This window comes from Alexandromys fortis, unplaced genomic scaffold (genome assembly GCF_014885135.2).
Source record: "Alexandromys fortis isolate MF-2015 unplaced genomic scaffold, M_Fortis_MF-2015_v1.1 scaffold_231, whole genome shotgun sequence".
In the NCBI taxonomy this organism is placed as follows: domain Eukaryota; kingdom Metazoa; phylum Chordata; class Mammalia; order Rodentia; family Cricetidae; genus Alexandromys; species Alexandromys fortis.
Window position 1 is genome coordinate 341,838 of NW_026068613.1, and position 8,913 is coordinate 350,750.

Genomic DNA, 8,913 nt, shown 5'->3' on the forward strand with positions numbered 1-8,913 from the left:
CGATTATTTTATGTATATATATTTAACATTTACAAGATTACAGACAAGTGTATACGCAGCACAGAGGATCTTCCTCACCTCTCCAAGAGTGAATGAACTTATTGCTCATCACCCCTTAGACTCTCTGAGTACCCCAACAAAGACACATACAACCACAAAACCACCGTCTAAGTCAAGAAAGCAGCATGCTGTCTTCCCACTTATGGTCCTTGGATGCTGTGGTGGTTTGAATGAGAAGGGCCACCCTAGACTCAAATGTTTGAATGCTTGGTACCCAGTTAACAGAAATGTCTGGAAAGGATTAGGAGGTTGTGGTCTTGCTGGAGGTGTTTCACTGTTTCAAAACCCCACATGAGGCCCGTTCTCACTCTCTCTGCACACTGCTTGCAGATCAAGATGTAAAACTCTCAACTACTGCTCTAGGACCATGCCTGTCTGCTTCCCGTCATGATGGTGATGGACTAACTCTCTAAAACTATAAGCTTTCTTTCATAAGAGTTGCCCTGGCCATGATGTCTCTTCACAGCGATGGAGCGGTGACTACACCATTCATGCTTTCCCAATTGTCCTAACTGTTCTGAAGGCCATGATTAGATCTTTGCTTCATCTTCCCCTCTGTCTCTTTGGAATTATTTATCTGCCTTTTTTTTTTTTTCTTTGCATGGCCTGGGTGTTTGCAACACGGGGTGATTGTTTTATAGAGCAGCACTCACTGGGGTTTTGTCCAAGGCTTCTTTGAGATCAGGTTCAAGTCACACTTTCATTGGATTCTCAAGGAACCCCACTGAGTTTTATTTCTCAAGTATTATTTATCCCACTTACTTCCGTTGCTCATGTTGGTTGATTCACATGATGCTGTTGGAGGTCTACACTGCAAACCTACTCTGTTCTTTAAGTGGCTTATGAGGAATTGCTTCAAAACTATGCTAAAGTTGTCTTCCTCGTTAAACTTTAAAGCTTTTCACTTTTTTTTTTAGAACTGTGCTTTCTTAGACTCTGGTCTCCCCTGTTGTTCAACGAGTTGTTATCTGTGACTACCAAACTGATCCACTGCGAATTTCACTGTCAAACTGTGAGCACCAGCTTATGCGTCCTCCTGGCTGACGTGCATCCGTCTTCAGGAGCACAGTTTACTTTCTCATACTTGACCTTTAAATTTCCCTGCGCCAGCCCTGAAATCAACAGTTCTCTAAGGATTCCTAGTCTTGTTTAGTGGATGTTATTAAGTTACAGAAACACAGGCAATGGCAAGAAAGGACACTGAGACCAGCTGCCCCTCAGAAATGAGCTTCTTAGGAGAGAGAGAGCCTTGCAAACATAGGGGCCAGGATTGGGCGTTGGAGTGGGGGAACATTCAAAAGGGTAGCTTAAAGAGAAGATGGCCACTGTGGCCAACATGATGGGGGAGGCTGAAGGAAGGAGGGAGTGGGCCTTTGTAGAAATCACTTGAACAAACAGGATACCTAACTTTTATGCTTTGGAGAGACTGATAGCAAGCTATTATATAAATATATATACATATATTTTATACATACATTATATTTTATATAATATATATTTATAAAACAGCTTGCATATACATGTGTATTGTATATATGTATATACACACACATGATTTGGTGTGGCGCTGCCTACATGACAAGGAGATACGTACTGGGTAGCACCATACATTTATCTTGCAGCTTTGAGGGGGCAGGCTGCCAGACCACAGTGTAGGAACCTTTTAACTCTGTCCCAGAGGGGAATGGCCTGATCTGGGGGAGGTAGAGAGAGGTTTCAAAGAGCGTCTGCATTCTAACAATGGATGCTGGCATTGAGAAGCCAGGATTTGTGATAGTTGTCAGCATTGCTTTTGAGGCATCATCAATGTTAGGTCCTCTCAATGAACAGAACTTTGGACTATTTTAGACTGTGTGTGTGTGTGTGTGTGTGTGTGTGTGTGTGTGTGTGTGTATTTAATCTGTCTTTTGAAACCATGAGTTTATTCTAGGGTCTCCCTTTCTGTATTCATAATTCCCTCCTCTGAGAGATGAATTTTTTATATCCCTAACATATTTTCCAGTTTGATCAGTTTCCTGTGTGGAGGTCGTCTTCCAGTTCTGCCACTGCCTGTTGTCCTTAGGATGTCCTTCTCCTGCAAAGGCTCCAACTCTAATATCTGTGTTTCCATCATCCCTTCCTCTGTGCGGAGTCTCTGCTCACTAACCTTTGCCTCTGACACCTCTCACTGTGTGGCCCCTCTGTGTGGCCCCTCTGTGTGGAAGTGTGTGGCGTGCACACAAGAACACACACAATGTGGCATCTTTCTCATGCTTGAAGTTGACATTGTGGGCAAGGGTAGCTCTTCATGGGGCACTGCCTTCTCCCTGGGCTGGGTCTCCTACACCCTCTCTAGACCTCCACATGTTCCTACTGACACTCCCATGGACTCCTGCTTTGTCTTCAGGAGGGACCTGTTTGGGAAGAACATTGGGGTAGCATGCTGAGAGTGAGTCGGGAATCCTGTTCTAAGACATCTTGATCTGACATAGCCTTCATAGTGTTACAGCATCTCTGCATCAGCCATGCATCAAGTCACCAGCAGCTTGAAAACAACTCAGAAGGAAACACTCTTACCTCAGAGGCAGCTCTTGTCGTGGTCAATTAAACCTATGTTGGTCAACTTTGAGTCTATGTTTGGAGCAAATCCTCCTGCAATGGTAACCCCCGTGACTGCCCCATTTCTCCAGGTCCATTATCAGGAACCAAGTGAATGTGCCAACAGTGGAGTGGAGGAAAACAGCCAATTGTCAGAAGCCCCTGAGAGGATTTCCTAAGATGGGGATCCCAATTCGTTCGCAGTGACCAGTGTCAGACTTGGGGTAGGGTTTTAGAACCAGTATTTTGTAAAAACTCCACTACCACCTGGTAGGAGAACCATGGCGGAGCACAAACCATACATTTTCAAAGCAGAGATGAACTGTCAACGCCATGGTGAGGTGATCACAGCCTCCTGGCTATGACTTTAAAGCATTCATGCCAAGATTACATAAGCAACTCAGGGTAGAAACGAGATACCAGTCCAAGCTGGACTGGCCTCAAGACTGTACCCCTCAGTTATCGCTGTAGTAAGATGACTTCCAGGGACATTTAAAGTGGAATGAGAGGTTGGGAGCTGTGTTAGGGATCTTTCATTTGCCCTAGGAGACTGATGATTTGGGCTTCATCAGTGGTACCTCTTTCCACTTCTCTAAAGAGAGTGTGAAGTAAGAACAGGTGAGCAGAGAGCACCAGATGTCCCGGGTTGGTGGACCGACTGCTAGAAGTTGCCTCTCTAGCCAGGTGTTTGGTTTCTCTGGTTCTGGAATCTACCTGATTTTTTTCCATCACACCAAGTGGGTACTGGAGGATCCTGTGCAACCTTCATTTCCCCCAAAGCTTTGAATTTAGTTATCAAATCCTTTATATAATCCAATTTAAGTGTATTACCCAGATGTTGCAGAGAAACTTACTGATAACATAGTTTTATGTATAGATACCTCAAATCCTAGTAATTCCTGGTCTAATTTACAGATAGAATATTCAAAGTTATGAAGGAGTTTATGTCAGGCATTAAAATGTATGTTGAGGTAAACTAATGTCCTAGAAATAGTAGTAGAAGCTTTGTGGGGGAAAGAAAAGGTCCCTGGGGAGGTAAGATAGTTGAGCAGGTAAGGCTCTTGCTTCAAAATCCTGAAGATTTGATTTTAATATCTGGGACCCACATGGTGGAAGGAAAAAAAGGATCCTTAAAAGTTGTCTTCTGGCCTCCACACATGTACCATGGCACACTCATCCATACACATACACACTAAAAAAGAACAAACAAACAAATGTAATTATTTTTTTAAAAGGAAGTCTGTGGGGTCATATAAGATTGAGAACTATCAAACACTATAGCTTCAACATACGGGATCTAAAAGTTGTCATAAGGGTTCTGTGTAGCTTGATTTAACCCAGTTTTGTTCAGATGTAACTTACTCACAAACAGCGACCCCTGTTGTCTATGGGGGACAGTTTCAGGACCTCCCTGCCACCATCTCCCTAAACAGCAAAATCTGAGTATTTCCAGGTCCCTTATATAAAAGTGTGGTATTCATTTATACACTACATATATCCTTCAAAAATGTAGATCACTTCCAGATTATGACTGATACTCAGTACAGTGTAAATGACACTTAGGTAGCGATTACAGTCGATTGTTTGGGGAATGGTAACAAGAGTTGTACATGCCCAGTGCAGGACAACCTGTTTGGATCCCTAAGATTTGTTGCGTCCATGGATGTAGAATAGATACTGCATGAAATGCAATAATGTGAGAACAACACTGGCCATTGAGACATGAGTGAGTTCTTATTAAGTTTCTAGAAAAAAATTGTTTATTTACATATTTTGAGATAGGATCTTGCTTTGTGACTCAAGATATCCTCAAATGTACAAACCTCCTGTTGCATGCCTGGCACAGGAAAGACTTTTCTTAGTGATAAAAGGAGACCTTCGGAATCAAAACATCCTTCTCTGAACACATAACTACGAACGATGTCTGGAGCCACCATTACTCCTTCATGGGGCAGGCTACTGTGCCAAGGACATGGCAGGGAAGAGAAGGAAATCCAGTGTCCTTACTGGTCTCCAGAGGTTGGGTCACAACTACTGTGACCTAGAGAGCTGGCAGTTATTCAGGGCAGACAAGCTGGATCTACAGTTACCTTCAGCTCCCAAACGGAGCAGCTTGAAATCCTAAAGCAGGCTATTTCGGGTACAGTCATTATTCTGAAAAAGCATGGATCCAGCGTTGTTTACTGATGGAAGTACAGTGATCCAGACACAGTCAAGCAGCTACCAAAGATGCAGCTGCCAAAGATGCAACTCGTGAGTAAAACGGCTGGGATCAAGACCTTAGCCTCTGGGCTCCTACAGCACCCAAGCAAGGGGCTGCCTGTTTCCCTATACAAGAAGTGGTTTCATGCTCTTGCCCTCTCTCTCAGGGCAAGACAGAGGCAGAAAGGAATGGACAGAGGCTGCTCAGGGCTGCCTTCTAGGAAGTCAGTCAAAAGAATGCTCGTCATACTCCCCATTACGATGTATGTCTTCTGGCTCCAAGCATCACCATACTATCTGTCATTAGGTGAAAATATCAGAGAAAATGACAACCACCCCACAGTCGGAGCACCCTGAAGTCATGAGGCTCCCTGTAGATGAAGAAGGTGGTTTGAACTGCTGACCGTTAATGAGCCCACTAATTTAGCCCAACAACATAATCTCCCACCTCTTCCTCCGGCTGAAGTCATGGTAATTTGCTATATTCATAAAGGGGGTTTGATCTAGATGAAACGCGGTTGTATTTTTTTTTTTTTTTACCATCCTGAACCTTCTGAGGGAGAAGCAGCCCTCATCCTTCCTGTAATGCACCCACGAGCAGGTCTGTCATCACCGCTGAAATATGTTAATTTCCCCCATCTTGTCTCCTCTGCTCCTTGTTTTCAGACACAAGCAGAAATGTCTTGCAGTCTCCCCAGATGTATCATACAGTCTGTGCTTTTGTTTTTGCTTTTTAAAGCCATTCTACTTAATTTCTAGAAACCCTAAATTCAGAAAAAACAACTGTATTGATATTTAAAAAGAGAAAATAATTTTTCCAGGGTGTTTTTGGCTCCATGAAGCATTAGGTCATTGTTTTTTATTAAGACAGAAAAGCTCAGAGCTGGAGATATGTCTCAGCAGTTAGGAACACACGTTGCTCTCACAGAGGACTGAAGTTCAGTTCCCAGCACCTACATCCAAGAACTCACAACCACCTGCAACTCCCATTCCAAGGGGATGTGTTGCCTCTTTCCTCCTCAGGTACCTGCAGTCACACACACACACACACACACACACACACACACACACACACACACACACTTCATATTTCTCCTTTCTCAGCAAGCTGCTTCCTTTTTTCCCCCCTGAAACAGGGTTTCTCTGTGTAACTTTGGTGACTGTCTTTGAACTAGCCTTTGTAGACTAGCCTGACCTCGAACTCTCAGAGATCTGCCTGCCTCTGTCTCCCGAATGCTGGGATTAAAGGGGTGCGCCACCACTGCCCAGCTCCCCAGCAGGCTTCTTGCTGGCTCCCCTAGTGGTGTGCAGGAGAGAAAGATTCCTAGATTGAAGGAGGAAAGGAGACTAACACTCCTTCATTTTCTTCCTGTTTCCTCCAAGTCCCCTTGGCAGAGTCTTTTCCTCTCCCAGAGCTCAGTGGGTTTCAGTAGCAGTACCTAAGTCCCTTCTGTTCCTCCCAGAACCAGCACTGTGAGTTCTTTGTCCCCCTCAGAGGCCTGGATCCTTGCCCCAAGTGGTGCTGTTTCAGGCTTCTTAAAGATAATGATTTCAGGTTCATTCCTGGGCTTCCCTCTCCATAAAGGCCAAAGCTGCTTTCCATGATCACTACACCTTTCCAATTTTCCATAATATATCTTCAAATCAAATTATCTCCACTAAAAACCACTGACATCATTTGTGACACTGACATGCCCTGCCATTTGTGATTGTTATTCCTTTAGTTACACCAGAGCATAAGCAGAAGAGCTGCTGCAGAGGAGGAGAGAGGTGGGCCAGACTCAGGTGTGAGGGGTGCCTGTGCTGAGAAGGTATCGTGTCTCTAGCAGGAGCTATTGGATCACAACACTCTTGAATCACACACACACACACACACACACACACACACACGTACCCTGAACTGGAGAAAGCCAGAAATGTTCTCCAGATGATGCAGAAAGCTGCTGGAGGACCTGAAGAACCGCAGCAGCGATCCACACTGACGAGTGGCTGAGAAGCCAGGCAGGTGTGCGTGAGCCTCTCTTGATTCCTCAGAACACCACACCCTGGACGCTGCTATGAAGAAAAATACTTTTGATTGGGCTTTCTCTGCGTGTTTGAAGTTGCCATCATGATAATTCGTGCAATGGACTGGACAGAATAACACAAATGCTTCAGATAACTCATTTTTATTTTGTCAGCAGACACTGGGGTCTTACTGTGCACATATAGGAAAGGTCCCTGCTGTCAAAAGAAACTGAAAATATAGCTGGCTATAAAAAGAATCCAATTGAAACGTGGTAAAACTTAGTGGTAAGGTTATTTTCCCTGTTTTCTCATTATTAGTGAAGCAACCGGTCTTAAGCATTCTCACCTCTTGGAAGGCAGATATTCAGACCTTATTGTGTCTTTAATTTGAATGTAATTTCCAGCATTTCCTTTCTTTATCTTTGGGGGAAAAATTGACAATAGGCATCCTATTAATACACACACACTTAAATGTATGGTGTTTTTTTTTTCTTTCTATCTTTCTTTTTTTGAGATAAGGTTTCTCTGTATATCCCTGGTGGTCCTGGAACTCACTCTGTAGACCAGGCTGACCTAGAACTCAGAGATCTGCCTGCCTCTGCCTCTCAAGTGCTGGAATTAAAGGCATGTGCCACCACCTAGCATAAAGGTATGTCTTAAAGAAGTATTTAAAATGAACATCAGTGCCAACCACTAAAATCAGGAAATAAAATCTCAAAAGCAGTCTGAGCTGATCAGAGAGTCCTTAAGTCACAAAAATTCCTACCTGGGCCTTTATTATTATTATTATGTTGTTGTTGTTGTTGCTGCTGCTGCTGCTTTTGCTGTGCGCACCTACAAACCCAGCAGAGTTTGATTTAAATGGCCTTTAATTTTATGTTCCTATATTCACCAGCTCAGAGGCTGTATGAGGTACTTTCGTCATAACTGATAAAATGACGGACAACAAGAGAAGATGTGATTATTTTGGCATATGGTTTCAGCCCACAAAGGTGGGGAAGGCATGACCGAATCTAAGGAGCCAGCATGGCACAGAATCCTCACATCCTGGGGTAACTGAAAAGCAGAGAACTCAACAATAGGCTATAACCCTCAAAGGCCAGCCCGGTGACCCACCTCGACCAACCAGACTCCGACCACAAAAAAACAGCAGCAGTGGGAACCAGGTGTTCATACCCATGAGACCGAGTGGGACGTTTCAGATTTAAGTAGTTACAGAGGCATAAAAACACATGCTTTCTTCTGGTGGATGCCTAAAACCGAGGTTGCCGGGAACTAGGTGTGCCTGCATAGCCCAGATAATGCCAAACCGCCATTTCCCAAAGTGATACCTCCCCAGTTCACACACTTCATCTGAATAAATCCCTTGGCCCTTGGAGCTGGTGTGTGTTTATCTGTTCGCTGTTCCTTTGGGTGTTTTGGCTTTTTGAGACAGGCTCTCACTCTCCTTATCATCCAGCCACGCCCTCCGACTGTAGTTACTCCCAGGTGGCATCACCAACAGGTAGCCAACTCTTCACCCTAAAATGCTCCTGTGGTGAGTGCGCTGACCTGCGTGGCTTTAATTTTCTCTCTTCTGAATATTAGTGAATGAAGTTCCTTTCCGATGAAAGTCAAATGCTTATTGGCCACTTGTTCTCTTCTTACTCCCGCCTCTCTTCTCTCCTTGCCCCCCCCCCGCCCCTCCCCCGCCACACCCCAGTCACTAACCCATCACTAACTGGGTTCCTTTCTCCCTCATGGTCTTGCCTGCCCCAGCAGCATCACTGACCCAGGTCTCTCCTCCCTGCTTTTCCTTCTAGGCAGGGTCGGGGTGGCTGGACCTGAGCATCCCGAGCCAGGGGTTCCCCTCGCCCACGCCGCGGGGCAGCAGGAGCGCTGGGCCCCGAGGCTCGGAGCGAGCAGCGCGGTGTTGGCCCCGTCTCCAGGCAGCGGCGGGCGGGGCGGGAGCCGCAGCGGGAGCCGGGGCTGCGGAGGTTGCGGGGCCAGGGGCGCGGTCGCCCAGCAGCACCGGCAGGTGACGGGCGGTTCCCGGCGGGTGGGAAGGGGCCGCGCGGGGCGGGCTGT